This window comes from Caretta caretta, chromosome 1 (genome assembly GCF_965140235.1).
Source record: "Caretta caretta isolate rCarCar2 chromosome 1, rCarCar1.hap1, whole genome shotgun sequence".
NCBI lineage: Eukaryota > Metazoa > Chordata > Testudines > Cheloniidae > Caretta > Caretta caretta.
Genome location: NC_134206.1, coordinates 240,522,097 through 240,532,620, shown reverse-complemented (window position 1 = coordinate 240,532,620; position 10,524 = coordinate 240,522,097). Strand labels below are relative to the sequence as shown.

The 10,524-nt window shown below is 41.0% G+C and overlaps 1 pseudogene; it reads left to right on the top strand.

The window, feature by feature from the left end:
- Positions 1-645: 645 nt before the first annotated feature.
- Positions 646-4,964, top strand: LOC125630445 (perilipin-3-like; annotated as a pseudogene).
- Positions 4,965-10,524: the final 5,560 nt, after the last annotated feature.

Here is a 10,524-nt window from a genome sequence, read left to right as displayed (position 1 = left end):
CTGAGAAAGGTAAGTGAGTTGGTTTGGTGCTTGCCCTTGAAGTAGTAGGACTTGTTGGTAATAAGGATTTTAGTCATTTTTTAAAAATTGTTTCTACAATTCCTTGGTCAGGGCTTTGCAGTTATGCTGCTTTGAAATGTTTAGATGTGTAAGCGTCTGTATTAAGAAGCTGTGGGTGGGACAGCAGTTGGGAAGCTGAGTCTGGGAAACTTAATGCTTGTTGGCCTTAAGCCCCTTAGCTGGTGAGAGACAGGATCACATTTTCAAATTTTTTTCTGCAGTTAAAGCTATTAAATGGCCTTTAATAATGATACTTACTGCCTTTAATGGACTCAGGAAAGCGGACTGTTTTGAACCTCTCTATGCTATGAGAAGGAATCCTCCTGCTTCCTTTCTCCTTAGCTGCAGTAGAACTGAAATTGTCACTACTCTTATTTTTTTTTAAGCAAGAAATATGTACTTAGCTCACTAAAGAGCTAATGTTCCTCTAAATATTACTACTTTGTTAATCTGCTAATGGCCCTGCCATTTCTTCTACTCCTTCTTTGGAGCAGAACACTGATCTTGTCTTTAGGATGCTGTAAATTTCTTAAGGAGAAGTTAACTTGTAACTTCAGGCCTTTCTTTCTTGCCCTTTTCAGGTATATCTGATTATACCATGACTTCTATTGGAAAAGACACCAATATGGCATCCCCAGAGCATGGGGAGGAGGAGCAACAGGTAGGTGCTTCCTCTTTAGCATTGCTAGTTCAACATGTGAATACAAAAAATAACTGGCTGGCGTCTGGTAGCGGGCTTCACATATGCCCACCTCCATGTCTAGAGATCTATTCAGTTGCTCTTCCAGAAGCTGCAAAATAGCTTGGCTTATAAGGATGTTTAAAAATTCTTTTTGCTTTAGTTAAACTTGTGATCTGGTTTCAGTTCTCAGAAGCAGCTGTTGGGCCTCTTAGCTCTTCAGGCTTTCACACCATTAAACAATCCTTTGACTGGGGAGGCAACATGTCCAAGGGTATAAAAAGTAATGGTTCAGACCCAGTTTAGAACATTGCTTCCCTGACTCACTGTTCTGTCCCTTGCCTCTCTAGAATGTCTTGAGGAGGGTGGCTAGTCTACCTTTAGTCAACTCTGCCTATGATCTGGCTGCCACTGCATATGCTTCCACCAAGGAGAGCCATCCCTATGTGAGGTCCATCTGTGACATGGCAGAGAAGGGAGTGACGTCCATAACCAACGTTGCAGTAAGCAGTGCACAGCCACTTGTAACTAAACTTGAACCTCAGGGTGAGTGGCGCATATGCAGACCTTTCTGTTTGTATGGTACAATTCCTTGACAGTAGGATCTCAACACCCAATTGGGAAGCTTCCATCTCTAAAACTCATATAATGAAAATCCGTATGCCTGCAGTACTGGAGGACAGGCTGGCAGCAGGGTTGGTGTGGTGATAGGAATAATACAGTAGCCTGTGGATATAAACTACCATTTGCTAGAGGATAGTGAAGGGCTTTGCTTACACTAATTACTACTGCTGAACTTGTACTCGCCTTCACTGTAGCTAGGAGGTGAGATTAGTGCTCAGCCCTTTCCCTTTAAGGAGCAACACCCTTTGAAAGGTACCTAATTGCAAAATGAGATTCTCATTCTGTAACTTGAGAGGCTCAATGTAGTCTCTTATTGGACCAACTTCTCTTGGTAAGATTACCTCACCCACCTTGTCTAATATCTCTGGACCAACATGGCTACAACAACACTGCAAACAGATTACAGCTGTTAAACTATTCTTAACTAGCTTCTTTTCGAGCTATTGCCTGATGCCAACAGCAATGGGCACTCCCTGACTTGCCTCCTTCATGAGAACAGTTAATTGGATTTATTGCAGCCAAGGCATTGCAAAAACTTATTGGTCCCTTCCAGAGGGATGAGTTAAACCTTTGATCAATCTTCAGAGCTGTAAGACTATGGAGTGAGAGATCCTTGCACATAGTCCATTCCCACTCTACCAAGAACTAATCCCTCACCAGAAGAGGGAGCCTGGAAAGTAATGCCTAGCATGCTTGGGTAAAACAATTCTGCAGTAAGTATAGATGGGAGGAGAAAGTGTTCTGATGCTAGTTGGAACAATCTTGATTGAGTAACTGAACTAAGATGTATGGGAGGAAACCTGGAACTAAACTATTGAAGGGGACGCTACTTTTCATGGAAAACTTTTACCAGAAAAGCTCATCTCTTGGGGGGAGAGGGAGGAAATCCCCCTGAAGGTCTAGTTTCCATGCAAGTGTGTAAATGTGCAGCACCTACAACCCAAACTGCTGCTGCCTGAATATATTGGAGAACCAAAGATCTCATTACAGATGTGAGCCAGGTTCTGTACATATTACAGTAGCAAAATTGACCAATTAAGAAACTATGGTGTCTCTCTAGTGATGACAGCAGATGAGTGTACTTCTGAAGTACCTGACAAAGTGGAGGAGACTCTACCAATCTTTCAACAGACTGCTGATAAGGTAACTCACCACCCTCGCTCTACAAGATTAAGTGTTTATGAAAGGGGTGCCAATAATGAGATGCTTCCTCCAGTAGAGGAACACTCAATACTAAAAGCAGTCAAGAGGTGGGAGCTAGTGTTTAAACATAACTCTGGTGCAGAGTTTAACAGCAAGATGCAGTTCTTACCCCTGAAGATTTGACCTATGGGGCAGAGCAGGTGGTAATCCCCCAACCTCAATCTCTGGGTCAATGTGGAATTATCACTCTGCATTACTGTACAATAATGTCTTGAACTTTCTCTGTTACATCTGAAACACAGGAGTTGGCATCTTCCAGACTGACAGATGTCAGACAATGATCAGAATGGTAGATATGACCAAAGAGGCTGTACAGGATGGTATGAAGACCACCAAATCAATGGTAACTGACCGCATGAGCACAGTTGTGGAATCAAGAATGGGCCAGTTGGCCATAAGTGGAATGGAAGCAGTGCTGGAGAAATCTGAAGAGCTTTTGGATCACTATCTTCCCATGACAGATGATGAACTAGGTCAGAACACATGAATGACAAGCTTATTATCTTAGCTTTTAAGATAATCCTCCCTTTGGGCCAAACTTCTCTAGGCTTCTCCTCAATCCTGCATCTGTCACCAAATTCAGGCTCATCCTACAGCATGCTCATATCTTAACCCTCAGTCTCTGCTTTTAGTTGGCAGGCATGTTGCCTGAATTTTATGGGATTACACGTGGGGACAGGGTGGTACTGGAAGGAATTATGGGCATGACTATTCATTAGAAGTAAGTTTCCTTATCCAAATAAGCAAAAACTGGCTTAATCTTATTTAGTGGAGCAGTTACAGGTGGGCCTTTTTTTAAAGGCTGAAATTACTTGATAGGTGCTAAAACTCCCTTGTTACAGGAGTTTGGCTTAAGATTTAACAGAAGATCAGTATGGCTTGTACTCCTTTCCCAATCTCTTAATTTGAGAGGGTGAACAACCTGAGCTTTTTTCCCTCTAGCTGAACTTGCTGAACCTGTGGAAGGTGCTGAAGTGTCTTCAGCACAACCACAAGAGCATCGGAGTTACTTCGTGCGTTTAGGTTCCCTGTCAACCAAACTTCGCCAACGTGCCTACCGCTATTCCCTAGACAAGATGAGACGTACCAGTCAAAACATCAGAGAGGCTCTTTCCCAGCTTCATCAAACCATGGGACTGGTAGGAAATAAACTAATTCTTAGGCTGATGCCCTCCAGGGTGGGGAACCCCTCTAATTCTGCCTGTACAGGATGTGGTACAATGAGGCTTAGACCTCAGTCATAGTTGTGTGCTATGTAACTAGACCCTTCTACTCTTGATGCATTGAGCATACCACTCTGTGGCGTGAAGGCTAGTTCATAAGCAGTAGAACTAGAATAAATGATGTGCAAGTGTCTGTTCTCAATATGCTTAATCCATTTCTAGATTGAATACATTAAGCAAGGTGTTAAACTTCAAGAAGTCCAAGAGAAGTTCCATCACATATGGCTGAGCTGGAATAGAGAGCAGCCAAAAGGCAGGGAGATCAAAGATTTGGCAAAACCAGAGGTATGTATGGGGGGGGGGGGTGTCCCTCTGGTCTGCAAGGCCCAGAATATTGGCTAACCTTGCAGAGTGGCTTATCTTTGGATAAGTAGCTGATCTTAATCAGGTGACTTATTACAAAATGTCATCTATTAGCATAATAGAAATAGGTGGCTTCCTTGCTTAGACATCCCTAAAGTGACATCACACCAGCAAGGTCTGTGCCAAGCATGAATCTAAAGAGACTGCTTCTTACTTTTTTAACCTCAGCACAGCCTGAAAACTGATATTGTAGATCATAGGCTTGCAACTGGTGAAACCCCTGTTAAATAACTTGGATTAGCTCTGTTCTGACCCAGTTTACAAGGCTTATTGCCTCTGGTGTTAACCTCCATTGTCACAAGCTGCTTCCCTTAAGGAAGGAGGAATTTGGCTTTATATTTCTCCTGAAAGAGTGCATGGCACACCCATTGCAGACTTTGTTGCAAGGTACTAATAGAAAGACCATTGGCTCCAACACCACCTGAGGCAGTGGCAAGTTTGATATTTATTTTTTGAACATTAGAATTAAACTTCTACTTCTCCAACAGATGGAGTCTGAGACTTTGGCTATGTCCCGCAGCATTATCCAGCAGCTGCAGGATGCCTGCCAGATGCTAGTATCCAGCATTCAAGGTCTCCCCACCACCTTTCAGGATAAGGTGCAACAGGTGTATCACAACATGGAAGAGCTTCATGATTCTTTCTCCACTGCCCATTCCTTCCAGGATCTCTCCAGCAGCCTCCTGACTCAGAGCCAGGAGATGGTGACCAAGGCCCAGGAATATGTGGATGAGCTGATGGCATACATGATGGAGAATACTCCTCTGTCTTGGATTGTGGGACCCTTCACCCCATCGGGTAAGGTGTCTGCAGATTCCATTGAACCACAAAACCAAGAAAATGAGGCTGAGGAAGCTGAAGTCGTCACAGCATCCAAGTCTGAGGAGGCCTTGTGACCTAGAAACATAAAACTTCTTCTCTTAAGGAAGAAGGCAGAATTCCTTGTCTCCACAGATTCAGTCAGTCTTCCTTGTGACTCCATGTGTACTAGCACAGGTCTGCAGGAAAGACCCCAATGGCTAGTACTAGTAAGCAATGTGTGCCTCATCTCTAACTTCTGGAGGTGTTGTGTCTTCTATAATAGAGATCACTTCTCAGCTCAGATACTACTTGTTTGTGTTTAATATCACTGTCTTCAAAATAAAATGTCACTGCATTTGAATGGAGGTCTAATCTGCTCTTTCTAAGAGGTGGTTTCCTGGTCTATAGTAGACATCTGTACCTGCAATTAGTCATGTTACATGCAGTCTTGTTTCTCAGTAGTAGCAACCAGTGGCATTAGTGTGTAGACACGTAGAGTAAACTTCCGAGGCATCTATATACCATAGAACCAAATCTAGAGCCTTAAAATTTCTAAGTAGTTCTAGATCAACTACTCACAGCTGTAAACATGCTTTAGTTTCTGGTTAAACTTACAACAGAGAAGTTACTTTTGTTGCTTTCAGATGGCTGTGGTAGAATTGCACTTGGGATTTCAGGTAGCAACTTCTAAAAAGCAAACAGTGCAGTTAAAAATCCTACCACCATTCTTGCCTAGATTGGCCAGACTCTACCTGGATTGCTCCATCCTAGGGCAGGGACCAGGAGAAAATGAGGCAAAGGAATCCCAGGAATATCTCATAAAACAGGGCAGGCACTAGAGGGGCTCTAAGGCATAGATGTCACAGCCTAAAACATTGGTTATTCTGTTTGGGAATGTGTGTATAATCTTGAACACCTACAAAATCACTTGGAATCTGGATCAAGGCTGCATAAATCAGCACTTCACAGCTGGAAATGTAGAAGTCTATACCAGCAAGTTTTGCACTTAGGCACAGCAGGCCCTCTAAAATCCACATCATAGGGTGACAAATACAAAGCTACCCCTTTGATAAGTCTGGTTTCAAAAAACAGTCTGGTGGTACCTTAAAGACTAGTTGGGCATAAGCTTGCCTGGGTAAAGAACCCACTTCAGATGCATCTGAAGTAGGTTCTTTACCCAGGCAAGCTTATGTCCAAATAAATCTGTTAGCCTTTAAAGTGTCCCTGGACTCGACTCTTTGTTCCCTTTTATCATCAGAGGGTGAATAATTTAGCTTTTCCCACAGCCTCAGATCTACCTGTCAAAGAGGAAGGGTATCAATGACTAGTATGAAAAATACATAGTAAACCACATTGTAACATAATACAGATACAATAAGGGCTTTTGAAGTTCAAATGAAGGTGGTACAGTCCCATAATACAGAGGATATGCACTCTGTTTAGTGCTCCACTTCCCCCAGGAAAGTAAGCACAGAGACCCAATGTTTTTGGAGGTATGTAGGCATTGCTCCACTCACATTGCAGGACCCCCCTGAGACCAAGTTCTGTTTACAAGTGATATAGGGATTTAGATGCTGGAGTCACTCTTTGACAATTAAACTTACATTGCTGTCACATGGGTCTTGCAGAATAGTGCTTAAACACATTAAAAATAAAACTAGGCCTCTCTGAAGAAATTTATAGTTCAATTTAAAACCTATGCCAAACTTGAGGGTGCTATGATAGCTTGCTTACCACCTGTGTCCTAGGTTATTCCCAGCCCTGCAATTCCCTTGAATCATTTCTATGCTTTGTGCCTCTGTAAAAGGGGGTCACATGATGCCATTTGTAAAATGGGGATAACCATTCTCTGTAATGAAGTTCTTTGAAATCTGGTTATATTTAGTAACTAACAAAAGGGGGCCCAGTTGCAGCTGGGGCCTCCATGTGCTACTCTGCTGCAACTATTACAGCTGTGAACTTCCTAACATGCACAAGTACTAAAGTTTGCATAGTGTAGCTGTACCCAAAATGTCAGTGGGAGAGAAGTTGTTCCAGATGTGTTTTCTAAACCACTGTTTTACAGAGGGAAAACAGATCTAGTGGTTCTGGAATACCTACCTTTTATAAAAGCCAACATGAATGCCTTGCCTACACTAGAAAGGGAGATGCAGCTTATTCCAGCAGGAGAGTTTCATGCCAGTATCATTTATGGCTTCAGCAAATGAAATAAGTAGGGCTGTCAATTAATTGCAGTTAACTCACACAATTAACTCAATCATGACTAAAACATTTAATTGCACTTAATAGTTATAGTTTTAATATAGTTTAATAGTGTACTTAATAGTTATAGTTAAATGCACTTAATAGTTATAGTTTTAATACTTAAAACATTTAATTGCACTTAATTAACTTAATTAGTTAATAGAATACTAATTGAAATTTATTACATATTTTCAGAGTTTCTACATTTTCAAATATATTAAAACAATACAATGTGTACAGTGCTCATTTTATATATTTTTATTACAAATTTTCACTGTAAGAATAAAATAGTATTTTTCAATTCACCTCCAAGTACTGTAGTGCAATCTCTTTACCAGGAAAGTGCAATTTACAAATGTAGACTTTTTTTGTTTTGTTTTTGAGACAAATTATGTAACAATGTAAAACTTTAGAGCCTACAGCTCCACCCAGTCCTACTACTTATTCTGCCAATCGCTAAGACAAACAAGTGTGTGTACATTTACAGGAGGAGATGCTGCCTGCTGCTTCTTTACAATGTCACCTGAAAGTGAGAACAGGCATTTGCGTGGCACTTTTGTAGCTGGTGTTGCAAGGTATATATGTGCTAGATATGCTAAGTATTCCTATGCCCCTTCATGCTTCAGCCGTCATTCCAGAGGACATGCTTCCATGCTGATGATGCTTGTTAAAAAAGAATGCATTAATTAAATTTGTGACTGAACAACTTGGGGGAGAACTGTATGTCTTTGGCTCTGTTTTACCCACATTCCGCTGTATATTTCATGTTACAGCAGTCTCAGATGATGACCAGCACATGTTTGTTTTAAGAACACTTTCACTGCAGATTTGACAAACCACAAAGAAGGTACCTGTCATAAACATAAAGGGAAGGGTAAACCCCTTTAAAATCCCTCCTGGCCAGAGGAAAACTCCTCTCACCTGTAAAGGGTTAAGAAGCTAAAGGTAACCTCGCTGGCACCTGACCAAAATGACCAATGAGGAGACAAGATACTTTCAAAAGCTGGGAGGAGGGAGAGAAACAAAGGGTCTGTGTCTGTCTGCATGCTGCTTTTGCCAGGGGTAGAACAGGAATGGAGTCTTAGAACTTTTAGTAAGTAATCTAGCTAGGCATGTGTTAGATTATGATTTCTTTAAATGGCTGAGAAAAGAACTGTGCTGAATAGAATGACTATTTCTGTCTGTGTGTCTTTTTTGTAACTTAAGGTTTTGCCTAGTGGGATTCTCTATGTTTTGAATCTAATTACCCTGTAAGGTATCTACCATCCTGATTTTACAGAGGTGATTCCTTTACTTCTATTTCTATTAAAAGTCTTCTTGTAAGAAAACGGAATGCTTTTTCATTGTTCTCAGATCCAAGGGTTTGGGTCTGTGGTCACCTATGCAAATTGGTGAGGATTTTTACCAAACCTTTCCCAGGAAGTGGGGTGCAAGGATTGGGAGGATTTTGGGGGGAAAGACGTGTCCAAACTATGTTGCTCGGTAAACCCAGTTAGAGTTTGGTGGTGGCAGTGGATATTCCAAGGATAAAATTAATTTGTACCTTGGGGAAGTTTTAACCTAAGCTGGTAAAAGTAAGCTTAGGAGGTTTTCATGCAGGTCCCCACATCTGTACCCTAGAGTTCAGAGTGGGGGAGGAACCTTGACAGTACCAATGTGAGATTTCTAAAGCTAGCTACAGCACTCGACCCAAGGTTTAAGAATCTGCAGTGCATTCCAAAATCTGAGAGGGACGAGGTGTGGAGCATGCTTTCAGAAGTCTTAAAAGAGCAACACTCCGATGCGGAAACTACTGAACCTGAACCACCAAAAAAAGGAAAATCAACCTTCTGCTGGTGGCATTTGAGTCAGATGATGAAAATGAACATGCATCGGTCTAAACTGCTTTGGATTGTTATCGAGCAGAACCTGTCATCAGCATGGAAGTATGACCTCTGGAATGGTGGTTGACGATGAGGGGACATATGGATTTTTAGCGCATCTGGCATGTAAATATCTTGCGATGCCGGCTACAGTAGTGCCATGTAAACACCTGTTCTCATTTTTAGGTGACATAAACAAGAATCAGGCAGCATTATCTCCTGCAAATTGTAACCACATTTGTTTGTCTGTCTGAGCGATTGGCTGAAGTAGGAGTGAGTGGACTTGTAGGCTCTAAAGTTTTATATTTTATTTTTCAATGCAGTTTTTTTTGTACATAATTCTACTTTGTAAGTTCAACTTTCATGGTAAAGAGATTGCACTACAGTACTTGTATGAGATGAATTGAAAAACACTATTTCTTTTGTTTTTTACAGTGCAAATATTTGTAATAAAAATATAAAGTGAGTACTGTACATATGAAAATGTAGAAAACATCTAAAATATTTAAATAAATGGTATTCCATTATTTTTTAACAATGCAATTAATTTTTTAATTGTTTGACAGCCCTAGAAATAAGCTATATTTGCAAAGGGCTTTCCCCCCAGCATATCTGCATCTATACAGGGTCTTTGGGAGCTCTGCATATAACAAGAGATGTTTTCACTTCTTGAAAATTTACCTTTTTTATTTGGTTTATCATAATTCCAAAACACTCTGTAGGGTTTGCCTTAACTCGGGAAAGGTTTGAATTTGCTTCAGACTGAGCTAAAACCAACTTTTTTTTTTCTTAATATAGATACAGGAGCCGAGGCTAAAAATCGACCAGCTAATACGTTAAAGATGTTGCCCTGCATCTGCACTAGGAAAATAGCAGAGTTTAGGTCACTTAACTAGTATGCATTAGGTTACATGGGTCCAACCTAAACTCAAACTTTTTCTAGTTATTTTTTTCTCCTTTCTTCTCCCACAGAAGGTTGGGGGAAGAACTGGTAACTTTTCAGGGAAGAGAGAGGTAGGTGTCTTGGGATAATAGTTATGGAGTTATTAAAGGTAGTTTATGCATACATAAGGAATTCTGCAAGGTTAATAAATATCTTGTCTAGTCTGCCTTTTGCTGGCATAACTGTCACTTAGGAATGCTGTGCCAGCAAAAGCACCCTGTATAGGGATACACTGTTAAGCTGATTATCCATTATGCTCACCAAGTCATTTTCACAGTTGGTGCTTACCAGAATAGTCCCCTATCTTGGAAATATGTCAAAATGGATACTATTTGCTTGCACACAGCTTACCAAGCAATCAAGATCACTCCGCATCAGTAACCCTCTTCATTATTTATGCTCCTCCAGTCGTTAGAATCTGCAAATTTTTTCAGTAATGACTTGGGGCTTCATTCAAAGAAAGTTAGGGCATTAGAATGCTGAGCATTTGCAATGCTCAACTTTTAGGGGCCTACACAATCA